Source organism: Penaeus monodon, chromosome 12 (assembly GCF_015228065.2).
Source record: "Penaeus monodon isolate SGIC_2016 chromosome 12, NSTDA_Pmon_1, whole genome shotgun sequence".
NCBI classification, from domain to species: Eukaryota; Metazoa; Arthropoda; class Malacostraca; order Decapoda; family Penaeidae; genus Penaeus; species Penaeus monodon.
The window spans coordinates 5912679-5927678 of record NC_051397.1 but is presented as its reverse complement, the minus strand read 5'-3'; the positions used below and the strand labels follow the sequence as shown (position 1 = coordinate 5927678).

At 35.8% G+C, this 15000-nt stretch overlaps 1 protein-coding gene across 9 annotated transcripts in view; it reads right to left on the bottom strand.

Annotated features, from left to right (window-relative positions):
- The window catches only part of LOC119579214 (polypyrimidine tract-binding protein 1-like), a 117664-nt gene extending 103215 nt beyond the window's left edge, over positions 1-14449 (bottom strand). For 7 of the 9 annotated variants that reach the window (XM_037926938.1, XM_037926941.1, XM_037926945.1 and 4 more), the window contains exons 1-2: positions 14404-14449; positions 1792-1816 (exon numbers count right to left, since the gene is read on the bottom strand). The gene's annotated coding sequence lies outside the window, so the exon portion shown is untranslated. Of the gene's footprint in view, positions 1-1791; positions 1817-14403 lie in introns of those variants that run through there. The other 2 variants (XM_037926949.1, XM_037926935.1) reach the window with 2 other exon arrangements.
- Between the last annotated feature and the right edge of the window lie 551 nt (positions 14450-15000).

Here is a 15000-nt window from a genome sequence, read left to right as displayed (position 1 = left end):
CAAGGATGTCCATTAAATGGGGTATGGGATAAATATGAAATGGGGGGGAAATAAATAAGCTGTGGTTAACTGGGATAAAGATAATGGTTATAAAATAATAATTGATCAGTAAATACAATGGAAAATTTAAATTAATGGAAGTGAGCGAGTAAAATTATTTAAATATATAAAATAATGAATAAAATTAAAAATAAAGTAAATACATGCTAAAGTAGTAAAGTGGAGATGAAAAAATTGTTAAGAAACAATATAATTTTTTTAAAAAATAATTAAAAATTTAAAAAATTAATGAATCAGCAAAGAATATATATCTGAAAGTTATGGAAATTTATAAATAATATAATCAATACACTAAGGCCATAAAAAAATCATGGGGAATCAGGAATAAACCATGACACCCCAGGTAAATCCTTGGATTGTGTTCAATTTCCAATGAGTTGGCAGCTTTGCTGGAGGGACAAGAAACCTTGGACCTTAGTTATACTAATTGAAATGGGCATCTTGGGGGGGGGGGGGGGGGGGGGGGGGGGGGGGGGGGGGGGGGGGGGGGGGGGGGGATAAGTTTATTTTAGTTACACTGGGCATCAAAGGGAAAACTGTTTTGCAAAACTAGTAGTACTGCTTGAGGCATGAATAAGCAATTCAAAGTAACAAAATAGATGCTAGTGATGATACACTTCATCACTTGCATGGTGTGTGAAACAAGAACATAAGGTACCTAGCACCTTCTATATGTAAAATGTGGTCAAGTTCAAATGGCTTTTTCCACATGGAAATGACTTTCCTGTGAAAAAAATAACCCATTCCAAGACTTAAAAACAAACCAAAAAAAAAAAAAGGACCATCTTCAAGAAAATGTTTGAAGAAAGCTCCGAGTGTGAAATGGGGCAACAAATAGATGACCAAGAGGAGCTATTAGGGAAAACAACAGTAATGGGCCAAAACAAAGGTCAGAGTTAATGAGATAAAAGGTGTAGGAGATGCAGAGGGAGAAGCTAAAGAGAAATGCCAGACACTGTAATGGAAAACACATCATATAGCATTGTAAATGTCAACAATAAGAATGACCAAATCCATAATAATATGCAACCTTCAAATGTGCAATACAAAAAAAAATGTGCCCTCAAATGGATATACTAAACAAATATTGCATAAATGCTGTAAAAAGGAATCCTACTAGTGTTTCTGGGGAGGGGTGGGAGGATCTAAACTACCACTTAGAAAAAGGAAAAACAAAGTTAAAAGCTAAACAAAAATAGACAGCATGAAAAGATGCACAGCAGAAGGTATTGCTTGCAAAATGTGAGAAAAAAATGTGTAGATAATTCTGTAAAAAAAAAACAAACTAAGCAGCAGCAGCAGCAGCAATGACCTTAGGTTAATGGACATGTAGATCCAAAACAAATGTAAGTAGCCTAAAGAAAGGGACAATGAGGAACAGATGTTCTAGTAAGAACTGTCCCTGGGTGGACTTTTTTTTTTTTTTTTTAATAGGAGAATGTGATGTGAAGGAAAAAATGTGCTGGTGACTAAAGCAGAGGCCACAAGAAGTTATTTGATAAGACTAAAGGGGTTCCATAAACCTATGAACTATGTAGAAGATAGGGAATAACCTAAGAACCATGTAGAAGATAGGGAATAACCTAAGAACTATATAGAAGGTAGGAAATAACCTAAGAACTATATAGAAGGTAGGGGGAAGGAAAAAAAATAAAAAACACTGGTGTCAAGAAAGCACTAGAGTGGCTACTGGTAGCGAGACAGGGACCAAGATGGTGGTGGACTGTTTACCTTTGTTCCAGGGTTCAGGTAGCCTCTGAAAAACACAGAGAAAGGAGAAGTCAGAAATGGAATGGGCAATAGAATATAAATGATATACAGCGAGAATCAGCCTGTTTTCAACCCCCTTAACTGATAATAAAAATATTAACCTTGATAGTAGGAACTACAACAGATTAATGTAAACACACAAAATTAATCAACTAAAATAAATAACCTTAATATCACCGATTGTGTGGATTAAATAAATCAATCTTAATTATAAAATGACACTACAGCACTGGAAATAGTTACAGGAAGTAAAAGTAAACTTATTGATAGTAACAGTAATAATGACAGCAACAGCTCCAGTAAAATAACAGGTATAGCAGTGGCCGTACTGGCACAAGTATCAGTGGCCGTACTGGCACAAGTATCAGTGGCCGTACTGGCACAAGTATCAGTGGCCGTACTGGCACAAGTATCAGTGGCCGTACTGGCACAAGTATCAGTGGCCGTACTGGCACAAGTATCAGTGGCCGTACTGGCACAAGTAGTAGCAAGAGTACTAGTACAAGTAGTAGTAACAGTGGTGGCCATAACAGAACCAGCTGCTGTAGCACAAGTACTGGAATTTTTACTTGTATCACTACATTTACTACTACAAGTAACTAGTTCTGGAATGGAGAAATATCAACACAAGAGAACAAGGGTAAATGATATTAGAGAAATTGTGAAATAAAAAATATGACATTTTCTGTAAGAGGAAAATAGGAATTATCATAAAAATATTGAAATAAAACAAGATACAAATTAGAGAAGTAATATCAACATTAAAAAGAAACCACAAAATAGCATAGAAAATCATATATAAAAAATAACGGGACTGAAATTAGTGATCAAAACTCCAAAGAATCAGCAATACTAATAACTATATCATGTCTATAAGGATGACAGTAACAACCTAGGCAATATTATTTGGATAGTATTCCCATTTATTTGGGGAACTAGCAAGTTTTCTAATGGCTAGGGTAATGAAAGAAGTAAAGGTGGTAATCATGGTAACAGCAATAATACAATAGTGAAAGCTTTAACTAAAATAATAAAGAAAATTGAGATGATTTTGATCGATTATAATCATCAAAATGATGGTAGATTCAGGATTATTAATCCTCTTAAGATTAACAACACTTACTTCAGATTCTGATTTTAAAGTCAGAAAAGATTCTTAGCAGTTTAACTAGTCCAGTCTTTTGTAACTTGCACTTATCACTAAGTGTCTTTTCGCTAAAGTGGAGCATAAATATAGTAGATCTAAAAATTTGAACTTATTGAGTAGTTAATGGCTCTTGTGTACCCGTTAGACAAAAAAAAAAATCTTCAGCAATCCCTGATAAAAAAAAAAAGATGATAATGACAAAGTTTGATGGACGACTTCTTATGCTTTTTTTTAAATCAGGCTCACTCTCGCAGAATACTATAAGGACAGTACAGATTTACATTGTGATGTGCTATAATTTTGAAGACAAGGCCAGAGAAAGTTCCACTTCAAGTATAATGAAAACAAGTAACTGGAGAAATATAGATAGCACAGTTTATGAGAAAGCCTGCATGACAGCAAAATAGAGGAAACCTGTCACAGTAAAGTTTCTTTCTTCTGTTTCATAGACTGTATGTACTACAGAAAATGTGGGGGAAAAAATGTTGAACTTGAAAAAAGTAATAAAGATAATTGACACAGCACAGAAGCAGACAGAAGGCTAGTTATTGCACTTGTGAGCAAATGAAAATAATATTCATTCAATAAGAACACTAAGGGACTTTGAAACCTCCATGTAGCTGTGGGAGCTGGTAACCACTTCAAAGTTCACGGTAACAGGTACTAACTGCTGTTATAGGGGAAAGTTTTTGAAATACAACGTACTACCAAAAATGAACGTTAACTGGGCACTTGCAGAAAATATCAATACCTTTCCTCAAAACCATTTACATGCTTGGAGAGTGCACGTTGTAGAGGGGTTTTGTTCTTGTAACATGGTCAATTTCTTGCTGCATAACAGTATTTACACATACTGTAAGCAACTTAAGTAATGAAATATATTACATCAAATACTGGTTGTATACATTTCATCTATTCACACTATTAACTGGGGATATTCAAATATTGATAGTAAATGGTGTTAGACATGCAAAATCACACCACAATTCAAAACATATAAACTGATATTCTGGTGTGCTTTGTGTAAAAATTCAAAGACAAATATATTTCATAATACATTAACCAGTATCATGCTAAAATTCAGCCAGCAAAACTTCATGCAAACTGTTGATTATAAATGATGTATATACATACATGTATACATACACTTACGAATATACAATATAAAGTAGTACAGTATAACACTGTACACAAAATCACAAACATCAACATAGCAAGGGTAACTTCTTTAAACTTGTTTTAACCTTCTTCAAAATTATAATTACCTTTTCAGGTAATCAGGACGCTATGAGCTCAACACAACAGTACGAAATTTTCCCCCCATCTTGTTATTACATAATGACAACCCCAAGTTGTATTTTTTCTATATGCTGTTGATTTTGATATCAAATTTAAACTGATTATTGATTGCACCCAAACATTCCAAGAATGTTAGTTACTCATGTCTGACAATCTGGTATCATAGTTTACAACCCCCCCACCCATTTTTAAGCACTGTTATACCAAGCTGTATTTCCATTTCAATTTTACTAAATTATTAACCCATTTTTTTTACATCAAACATAGTATAGACTATTGGTAGAGTATGTATAATGCATTTCATCCAAGTAAAAATGCCAAAGGAGTGTCAATACAAGAATGTAAGTGTACATAATGACAATGTGATAGTGGAAATATGTTCTATATTTTTCTGCATCATTATCATATATATACATAGGTATATGTATGTATATTGTATATATAAGTATATATATATATATGTATATGTATATATAGGTATAGGTATATATATATATATATATAGGTATAGATATATGTATATATAGGTATAGGTATAGGTATATATAGGTATAGGTATATGTATAGTATAGGTATAGGTATAGGTATATGTATATATAGGTATACGTATATGTATATATAGGTATAGGCGTATGTATATGTATATATATAGGTATAGGTACATTACACATACGCATAGCTATACATGTATATATAAATGTATGTAACTACACGTATGCATTGTTATACATGTATATATAATACATATCTACACGTACGCATAGCTATATATGTATATATATGTCTACACGTACGCATAGCTATATATGTATGTATGTGTATCTACACGTACGCATAGCTATATAAGTATGTGTGTCTACACATACGCATAGCTATATATGTATATGTCTACACATACGCATATCTATATATGTATGTCTACACATACGCATATCTATATATGTATGTCTACACATACGCATATCTATATATGTATATGTCTACACGTACGCATAGCTATATATGTATATATTTGTGTCTACATGTACGCATAGCTATATATGTATATATATATGTATATATATACATATATATACACATATATATATGTATATATATACACATATATATATGTATATATATACACATAAATATAGATGTATTATATAACATAATATATATTATATATATACACATATAATACATAATATTAATCTTACACAGTATATATACATATATCTATATTATACACATATATATAACATATATATATATAATAAATACACATATATATACAATATATATATATAATCCACATATATATCATATTGTATATATATACACATATATATACATATATATATATACATATATATACATACACATATATATACATATATACATATATATCTACATATATATAGAATAATATTTATAATACAATATATTCATATATATAACATAATATATATATACAATATATATACATATATATACATATATAGATATCATTGTATTATATACATATGATATATCATCATCATCATCAAGGGGCTAACGCCGACGGGTGCGCATGGCCTGCCTCCACCCTTCGGCTTACAGCCACAGAGGATCCCTCGAGGCGAGTTCCTCCAGGCGGCACACGGACCATCTCTATTTCCTCGCGAACAGTCTCTCGCGCTGCCCAAAGCCAGGATCTTCCTAGGAAGTCCCACAGGTCTCCTCCACCTAGGGTTTGTCTCCGCAAGAGACAACCTGATTGGGCAGGGTTCGTCCATAGGGAGGCGAGCTAGGTGGCATATAGCCCTGAGTTGGCGATCCGGGATTATGCAGTACAGGTCCCATGCCAGTCTCACGTGTAACTGCCGTTGGACACCTGGCCCGCCAACTGTACCCCATGTCCGCGAAGGACTGTTACAAAAAGGCATCCAAGGCTAACTCCAAGGACTGGATAGCGTCCAGGTTTCGCTTCCATAGAGCAAAACGAAGTATCAAGTCCTTGAAGAACCGCAGCGTGGTCCTTCTGCAATGGTAACCGACATCTCCCAAACGCTCTTGTTGAATCGAGTTCAGGCTCGGTTGCCAGACAAATCCGTCTACTGACTTCCTGGTCTGGACAACCCGCAGATATGACTACGCTACCAAGTTTATGTAAAAACTTTCTGTGACTTCCAACGTCCTCGCCGCAAGCATGGGATCGACCTGAACGGGTTCCCCTAGCAGGCCCCCAAAGTGCCTGAATCTTGGTCTTTGGTCCAGGAGAACCTCTAGCCCTAGGGGCCTTCGCCGTCATTGCTAAATGCATCAAGAGCCGCCACAAGTTACTTCCAAGGCCCTCGATAGGATGGCAACATCGGCAAAGTCAGAGGTCAGAGACCTTATATTGGCCTAGTGTTGCGCCGCACTGACTTTGGCTAGTAGCTCGCCCATTATCCAGTTCCATACAAGTGTTTTGAAAAGTGTGGGGTGCAAGGACACAGCCCTTTGCCTCACCCCTGAATTAACAGGGAAGAAGTTTCGACATACCCCCCACCCACCTTTACGGGCACTTTTCAGTACCAGCATAGAGGCTTTGCTACAGGCCAATATCTGTGTTTTGGAATGCCCCCTGAGTCTCAGAATCTCCCAAAGCGATTCCCGATGCACCGAGTCAAACCCTTTCTTGAGGTTCGATGTAGGCTGCAAGCAACCCAACGACTAACTCAGAACCGGCCGTTCCACAATTACTCGAGAGCGCTAGTATAACGGTCTAATTGTGGCTTGCCAGGAGTAAATCCAGACCTGCTCCGGTCCCCTCTGGTGGCCTCAGTAAGGTGGTTGCGGAATCCGTTTCAGAAAGAATGGGGCGAGAACCTTGCCTGGTATGCTGAGCAGTGTAATGCACAGTCAGTTGCTACAGTCCCATCATCCCCTTTCCTCCCCTTTCCAGAGAGGGATGACCACACCCCTCAGCAGTCCAGGGGGGAATTGGTACCAGACTGCCCAAATGGCATCAGGATTGGGTATGCAGGCCCCGAGCCCATAGGTTTTTAACCCCCAGCCTTTAGGCAATTCAGCAGCCGGGATATCACTATGCCTGCAGCTTTCCTTCCCTTCCCACTCTTCAGCTTGGAAATCGCCAGCCTACCTCTGTTTTAGGGTAGGAGGTTCCTCGCTGATTGGTGGGTCCGGCACGCACGAGACAATCGCTGTGCATCCAACCAAAAGGGCTAACTGTTTGTAGGGTCCCCCTGGTACAACTGTTTCAACAATAACTCAGCCCAACGTTCCCGAACCACCCACAATGAATTCTGAGAATGATTTCGTTCCATACCGCTGATCATACTACAGTCATCTGTGGGAGGGCTTAAGGGTTCAGTTTTTTCAGGGCTTGGTAGGCAGGGCGAAAGGTCATTTACCAAGAAATGGCCTTCGACCATCCTCAGCAAGATTCCGTGATAGACTGGTTCCTGTCTCTTCTTCAGCAGTGTCCGAGCCCTACGCACCATGGAACGACGCAAGACTTGATTCCCCATTCAGCCAGCCTTGCGACCGCTTTCAGTGGCCTCCTAATGTCTCCATGGAGATGGGTATTCTGCCTTCGAGTTTAACGCGCTTGAAGGACGCCCACAGAGCACTGGGTCCGTCAGGTTTTTGCTGGTTTCTGTGGTGATCGGTCAGAGACCCTGCCGTGGCGAACCCACGGCACACTCCTCCTCCCTTAGTCTGTCCAAGTGAACAACCATTAGGGTGGCCACTGGAGGGAACGGGGAGTTTATGAAGTGGACCCGCAGGGTAGCCACACCAGCCTATGGTCAGGTGCCACAGAACTCAGCACTATGTCCGGTCAAACCTGGCAGTTCTGGAAGGAATCCTCCATCCGCGTGCTAACAAGGATGTGATCGTCTCCTTGGCCACTGTACTTGTAATCGCTGTACCAGTTCCAGCATGCGGGTTTGGAGCGCTGGTACCAGGAGCCAGAGATCCTCATTTTTCTGGGACTAGCAGTCCTGGAGAAGGAGGCCCTATTCTCGCTGCTGGGATCATCTCCCGAGCCATGTGGGCCGACAGACATCTCGTAGCCAGCTCATCACAGCCGGATATCGCATTTGAAGTCGCCCATAACAATGGCAATGTCTCGCCGGGGGCAAATTCGTCTGCCAACAGAATGCGAGTTTATGGCGTAGAACGCCTCTTTCACATCGAATTTTTATACATCGGTAGAGGCGTAAACAGCAATAAGAGACAAGAAGCAAAAGCATGCTTCAGTCTCATGCCATGATACGCTCATCAACCGGTGTCCCCACCTCGACTACCGCGGGCGAAACGACTGGAGATGGCTATGGGCCTACAGGCCTGGAGGTGGTGGACCATCGCTACGGGCCCGACCAGTAGTAGTGTAACCACCCCACACTGATCGTGCCGCTACCCAGGTCTTCTCACCCTCATGAGAGGCAGCCACCTCAACTCCAGTCCCGCTTCAATTCCCGCGATAGCAGAGGTAACTGCTCATCCTGCCACAAGACCCGATGTTTTCCAAGCGCCTAACCCCTGAAAGCACTCCTGAGTTTAAGCCTCGAGTGGTCACTGATATATCCGGGTGCACGCCAACCGTCTATCATTATGTATATATATACACACACATAACCATCATATGTATATTATAACACAACACACCATACATATGTATATTCACACACACACATACATATGATATATCAACACACACATACATATGTAATATCACACACACACATACATATGGTATATATACCCAACACACACATACATATGTATAATAGACACCACACACATACATATGTATATATACACACCACACATACATAGTATATATACACACACACACATACATATGTATATATACACACACACACATACATATGTATATATACACACACACACATACATATGTCTATACACCACACCATACATAGTTGTTATATACACACACACACATACATATGGTAAGATATACACACACACACATACATATGTATATATACACACACACACATACATATGGGTATATATACACACACACACTCACATTATGTATTATACACACACACACATACATATGTTATATACACACACACACATCATATTTATATATACACACACACACATACAATATGTATATATACACACACACACAATACATATGTATATATACCCACACACATACATATGTAATATACACACCCACACATACATATGTGTATATACACACACTACCATACATATGTATATATACATATATCATATGTATAATCTACTATTACATATGTATATATACTATATACATATGTATATTACATATATACATTGTACTACTATACATATATACATATGTATATATACATATAATACATAGGTATATATACTATATACATATGTATATGAATATCTACATATGTATTATACCTATATACATATTGGTATATATACATATATACATATGTATATATTACATATATATATACATATATACATATTTATATCTATACATTATACCATATGTATTAGATCATATATACATATGTATATATATACATATATACATATGTATATCTACATGTGTATATATACATATATACTATGTATAATATACATATATACATATGTATATATATACATATATACATATGTATATATATACATATATCATATGTATATATATTACTAATATACATAGTATATACTACATATATATGGTATATTACATATATATATGTATATATACATATTATATATGTATATATACATACATATGTATATATATATATACATATGTATATATATATATACATATGTATATATATATATATATATATATATATATATATACACATATATATATATACACATATATATATATATACACACATATATATATATATATACACACATATATATATACATATATATATGCATACATATTTATATACATATATATACTTTCAGACTTCAACATTTCCTTATGTCCTCGAGGTTTGTGCATTTTAGAATTCTTAAAAATCTTAAAAAAAAAAATGATAAAAAAAAAAAAAAAAAAAATGATGGAAAGATTAATAACTGATGATCTGATGCAGATACATGTACAGGATAAGGAAGCTCATACAATTTGTGACTTAAGTTATCCTAAGAAATATTACATGCAAATATTATTTTACAACAATTCATAAAATCCCAGTCTGTCAGCGTGTGTGCTCCCACCCCCATCTCAGTCAGTCTGTCAGCGTGTGTGCTCCCACCCCCATCTCAGTCAGTCTGTCAGCGTGTGTGCTCCCACCCCCATCTCAGTCAGTCTGTCAGCGTGTGTGCTCCCACCCCCATCTCAGTCAGTCTGTCAGAGTGTGTGCTCCCACCCCCATCTCAGTCAGTCTGTCAGAGTGTGTGCTCCCACCCCCATCTCAGTCAGTCTGTCAGAGTGTGTTCCTCATTTTTATGCTTATTAGTGTACGTGCTCCTCCCTCTATGTGCCCATCTCAATGTGCATATCAGTACAAATGCTTCCCCTCCCCCCCTCTATGCCAAGCCTGTCAAGTCCAGGTGCTGCTATCTCTGTGCATGCACATACATGCCACGAAGTTTCATTTGCCCTATCTATTTCTGCCATTAGTCTTAAAAATTTTTTTTTTTTATTTTATATATATATATATTTTATCTCCCTATTATATACATTTTTTAAATAAAAAATTTTTTTTTTTCATATTTATATAAATTTTAATTTAATATTTTATTATGTATATATACTATATATCATATATATATATATAAAATATCTAAAAAATTTCTTATTATATGTTATTAAATATATTATCTCACTATATATATATTATATTTTATATTTTCCTTTAATTTCTATTATTATTTTTATATTATTCTATATTATAAATTTATTACATTATATATATAATATATATATATTTTTATATATAATTTTATAATATTATATATCATATATATTTTCCATATATATATACATCTCTTATATATATATTTTTCATATATTTTTTAATTTTTATTATTTTACTAATCTTTATCCCCTTTATAAAAACTATTATTTTATATAATCTATTTTTAATATTATTAAACTATATATATATTATATTATAATTAATATATATCTTCTATATAATATATATTTTTATTATAAAATATTTATATAATTATTATATTTATTTCACTATATATTTTTAATTATATACTAAATTTATTATATATTTATACCCATTACTATTTGAATATACTATTTAATATACTATATTATATATATCTTTATTTAATTCTTTTAATATATATATATATTTTATTTATATATTACTTTAAAATTATACTATCTATTATTATATATTATTAAAAATTTTTTTCTATATTTTATTATATTTATTGTATACATATTATTATATTATATATTATTATATATATCATATATATATATATTTTTTTATATATATATTTATTTTTTTTTTTTTTATTTAATGTATAATTTGGGTTTAATACATATTATTTTATATATTATAATTTTTATTTTTTTTTTTATTCCCTTATATTTATTATCCATTTATGTATTTCATTTTTGAATTTTTTTCCCTATTTATATTTTTTTTTGTTTTTTTTATATATGTATTTTATATTATTTTTTATTTATATTTTTTCTTTTTTTTATTTATACCTCCCTTGTTTTTTCCCCTACCCCCTTTTTATCCCACCCTTTTTTACACCCCCTTTTTCCATTTTTATATTTCACTGTATATTATACCTGTATTTTTACCTTTATTTATTCCACCTTTTATTCCACAATTATTTCACCTAAAATTTATCCCATTATTTACTATTTTAAAATTACCTTATTCTATATACCCAAAATTATTACATTGTTTTAAAACCCTTTTTTCCACTAATTACTTATTATTGCTCCATTTTTTTCATTATATTTTCAGACTTCAACATTTCCTTATGTCCTCGAGGTTTGTGCATTTTAGAATTCTTAATAAATCTTAAAAAAAAAAATGATGGAAAGATTAATAACTGATGATCTGATGCAGATACATGTACAGGATAAGGAAGCTCATACAATTTGTGACTTAAGTTATCCTAAGAAATATTACATGCAAATATTATTTTACAACAATTCATAAAATCCCAGTCTGTCAGCGTGTGTGCTCCCACCCCCATCTCAGTCAGTCTGTCAGCGTGTGTGCTCCCACCCCCATCTCAGTCAGTCTGTCAGAGTGTGTGGCTCCCACCCCCATCTCAGTCAGTCTGTCAGAGTGTGTGCTCCCCCCCATCTCAGTCAGTCTGTCAGAGTGTGGTGCTCCCACCCCCATCTCAGTCAGTCTGTCAGAGTGTGTGCTCCCACCCCCATCTCAGTCAGTCTGTCAGAGTGTGGCTCCCACCCCCATCTCAGTCAGTCTGTCAGAGTGTGTTCCTCATTTTTATGCTTATTAGTGTACGTGCTCCTCCCTCTATGTGCCCATCTCAATGTGCATATCAGTACAAATGCTTCCCCTCCCCCCCTCTATGCCAAGCCTGTCAAGTCCAGGTGCTGCTATCTCTGTGCATGCACATACATGCCACAAGTGGCATTTGCTTATTAGTGTGCGAGCCTATTACTAGTTCTGCCCATTAGTGGGTGTGCACATATCACTATTTCTGCCCATTAGTGGGTGCACGTGCCCATTACTAGTTCTGCCCATTAGTGTGCGCACGTGGCCATTACTAGTTCTGCACATTAGTGTGCGCACGTGGCCATTACTAGTTCTGCACATTAGTGTGCGCACGTGGCCATTACTAGTTCTGCACATTAGTGTGCGCATGTGCCCATTACTAGTTCTGCACATTAGTGTGCGCACGTGGCCATTACTGTGCGCATGTGCCCATTAGTGTGCGCATGTGCCCATTAGTGTGCGCATGTGCCCATTAGTGTGCGCATGTGCCCATTAGTGTGCGCATGTGCCCATTAGTGTGCGCATGTGCCCATTACTAGTTCTGCCCATTAGTGTGCGCACGTGCCCATTACTAGTTATGCCATTAGTGTGCACACACCTACTTCAAGCTTTGCCCATTACTGTGCACACACTACTTCAAGCTTTGCCCATTACTGTGCACACACCTACTTCAAGCTTTGCCCATTACTGTGCACACACCTACTTCAAGCTTTGCCCATTACTGTGCACACACCTACTTCAAGCTTTGCCCATTACTGTGCACACACCTACTTCAAGCTTTGCCCATTACTGTGCACACACCTACTTCAAGCTTTGCCCATTACTGTGCACACACCTACTTCAAGCTTTGCCCATTACTGTACATGCCTATTTCTAGTTTTGCCCATTAGTGTCTATTTCTTCCTGTACATCTGTCTGCACACCAGTGTGCTAGTGCACATATATATGAGCACACCCATGTACCACTGTACCTGTACATCTGTCTGCACATTTGCGTGGCATTGTAAATGGGTCTGTATCTGCGCATCTGTGTACAAGTGTATCTGCATCTGCACACCTGTGTGCCAGTGTTCCTGGGGCCTATGCCTGTATAATTGTGCTCCAGGACTCTGCCTGTATTCTATCACAGTAGTATTTCTTTATTTCCTTCAACTTAAAAATCAAATACCTGAAAATGGATGACCATACTTGCTTCAATAGCTGTGATAAAAAAGGGAGCTGGCTTACAATTGCTGATAGCCTTGGTAACATTTACTGGGGTTATAAAAAGGTCTTTAGCTCCACCGATTAGCATTCACAATTAAAAAACACGAAGCACACAAAAAGCTGGGTGAATAGACAAGAACTCCTAGACTTACCCATGCACAAGTATTTTATATCAATCCAAATCCTTTATAATTTGTAAATACTTTTGGTTTTATGCACATACCCTCAAAGAAACCTACCTTCATTTCACTTGTTGTATCAGCCAGAGAGGTTAACATTTTATAATGCATTAGATACTCATTAAATTTGCAGAATCTACAATCTATGCACAACCAAATATTGATGTAAATCCATGATGTTCATGTGCAGGAACACAAAGGCACTAACTAGAACTATCTCACTAAAAGCTCATATTCATTATGAAAACTGTTTATATTAGAAAAAATAAAAGCAAGCAAACTGTTGTTCTCTGATGCATCATTTACTCACCCAACATCGTCGTTATCGCTGAAAAGAGAAATTTGAACGTAATGTAACTGGATATCACATATAACAATAATATAGTTATGACCTTTATGTCACTTAATGACTTGTAATGGGAGGGGGGATACACAAATACAAATACTTAAGAAAATATATTAATCATTATCATTCATAAGGAAGGAGAATGAATCAGTATATACAAGGGAAAATGCTGCACATAAATGCCAGAAAAGTAGCAATGTGCACATCATTGCAACAAAATAAATCCCTTAACCTAATTCTCCTATTTTTGTAATGTACTCAAATCAGTTCTGGATATTCAATATCATGTAAGCAAAGTGTCTTCAAAATCAAACAAGTGATTCCGAGACTATTTTTTTTAGAGGTTATCTCAAGAATACAAGCATTGTCAGCATCAGCAGCATACACTGGCATATCTGGGTTACCTCCCCCTCACCCAACTGTGGCAGTTCATGACATTTAGCATAAATTTCCATTTGCCCGAGTTTTTGTAAGTAGATGAACAGCATTGTTTTTGGCAAGGTGTGAACATTAGTTCTGGTTAAAATCCCAGAACGTAAATAAGTACAAATGTCATAGTTG